This window comes from Galeopterus variegatus, unplaced genomic scaffold, assembly GCF_000696425.1.
Source record: "Galeopterus variegatus unplaced genomic scaffold, G_variegatus-3.0.2 Scaffold5374, whole genome shotgun sequence".
Classification (NCBI taxonomy): Eukaryota; Metazoa; Chordata; class Mammalia; order Dermoptera; family Cynocephalidae; genus Galeopterus; species Galeopterus variegatus.
The window spans coordinates 69,293-71,712 of record NW_007731485.1 but is presented as its reverse complement, the minus strand read 5'-3'; positions in this window follow the sequence as shown (position 1 = coordinate 71,712).

The following is a 2,420-nucleotide window of genomic DNA, read 5'->3' as shown; positions in this document are numbered from 1 at the left end:
CCAGACTCTGCCTGACCTGTCCTCATCTCACTTAGGGCGAGGACATTTCAGCAAGTAGAGCCGGTGCCTTCCTGAGTCTGTCCCTTCCAGGTGAGGGTGACTGAGGGCTTCCCCTTCCCTCTCAGAGCCTCCCCATGGGGTCTCCCTCACTCTTTCAGCCCGTCTGTCATCACATGGCTGTGGGGCCCTAACCATGGCCAGTCGTCTCACCAGCCCTGGAGATGCTTCAGGGAAGATGCAGGTTCACGCTGCACGGCAGACTCAGATCAGCAGAGACACACTGAATATCTGTGCAGTTCAAGTTGAGAGGCACTGTGGCAAAGGGCACAGAGGAGAAATAAAGGGAAATAAGGGAAGAAAACACCACTCTTCTCCCGTCAGTTTAGGGTGGATTTTCTTCTAACAAATATTCTTCTTCATTGTGATGTCTTTTTTTGTCTTCTCAACAATATCTACCATTATGTACCTGGGAACAAACCTCTAAATAATTCCAGCCTCTCCACTGCCCCTGATGTTTCAACATTTCTCTGTGTTCCACCTGGTTTCTTTTTGTTTGATACTTAGGGAACAATTACTAGAGTTCAGGCTCTGATTTGTGGGGTGGGGACAGGGAAGCTGATTTTTATTTAATTTGTGGCTATCATATAAAACTGCCTGTTTGACTCTAAACACTCATGTCCCTTCTCTGAGCCTTAGTTTGCTCATTTGGAGCATTTTGTCATGAACCCCAGTCCTCAGAGGGATTGTGGGTGTCAGTAGTGTCTAGATAATGAAAGGGGCTTAATCATGGTTAATTTTCAGACCAGGTTATGACATGAGGGGTCAGGACATGAGGGGATCCTTGTGTCAAACTCTACAGCCAAAGTGGAGGATTGATTTACCCATTTAGGAGCCCCCATCTGCTCCAAACACTGCAAAATACTACTTTCAGTGTTCTGAAATNGCAACCACAAGAAAAAGCAGAAGCCAAAGTTAAGTGGCCATTGGTGTCTGAGGCCATCAAGTGATCAAGCGATCATTCGGGAGGAGGTTTCCACCTCTGTGTGCGACGGAAGAGGAACCCTAGTGTCCTTATACACAGGGGTGTGGTCAGGGCTCTAGGGTGATGCCGCCTCCCCTGTGTGTGTGTGTGTGTGTGAGGCACATTCACTGTAGCATTTTCAGACATGGGCGTCTGCACCACGTGTGAGTATGAGGCTTGCATTGGATGCATCCCCACAGGGAACAACCCTGGGAAGACACTAAATTTGGGAGAGTGGACACCATAGGGCAGGAGCAGCTATAACAATCCCCCTTCATCAAGCCTCACTCCTAGGGCAGCCATGTAATACTCCGTGAAGGATGAAAACAGCCCTAAATGTAAATGGATTGAACTCTTCACTCAAAAGACACAGATGGACAGATCGGATTATAAAGCTAGACCCACATGTATGCTGTCTTCAAGAGACTCACCTCACTTTTAAAGAAACACATAGCCTAACAGTGAAGGGATGGAAATACTGATATTTTATCTTCTAATGATCCTATTAACAGGAACAGTATAACACTCATAAACTTTCATTTATTTAATCATATAATCCTTGAAATACATACAGCAAAATTTGATGGATAATTGGTGATTCAAGTAGCATTTATCAGAATCTAATAGATTAAGGGGACAAAAAAGTAAATCTATGAGTAAGTAATTCAGTGTAATGCTTGTTCTAATATACATACATATGGTAAATATTTGAAATTACATAGATATAGAATTTGTGTAGAAAAAATGAATTCTGATATATATCTATAGATACACAGATATGTTAATGTGTGCTTATCTTTACATATTACATACACATATATACTATGTGTACATATTATATACACATATATACATATATACTATGAGTATAGATGTGTGTGTATATACATGTCAACAATGAGTGTATAGATGTGTGTGTATATATATCAACAATGAGGGAATGTACATACTTAATGCACACATTAGACATAAAATATTAGGTATTTGCTAGAGAAGAAAAGAAGTATTTCTAAATCATTCCAAATGGCTCTCATACATTATGGTTCCTGATATCCTGAAATGCAGTTAGCAGTTACCAATAAAAGAATATCATGAAAACACCTCAATATTGCTTGAGATAAATTTTTAATAATTTTATGGAAAATATATTTAAATTTAGGATGTACTATGAAAATTCTTTTTAGTTCATGGATNAAAAAAAAAAAAATCTGAATCATGGTGTTCCTGAAGGGGAGGAGAAAGGAAAAGGTATTGATAAATTTTCCAACGAAACAATAGTGGAAAACTTCCCAAGTATAGGGAGAGATGCAGACTTTCAGATCCAGGAGGCTCAAAGATCACCAAACAGATTCCATCCAACAAGGTCCCCTTCAAGACACATTATAGTCAAACTGGCAAA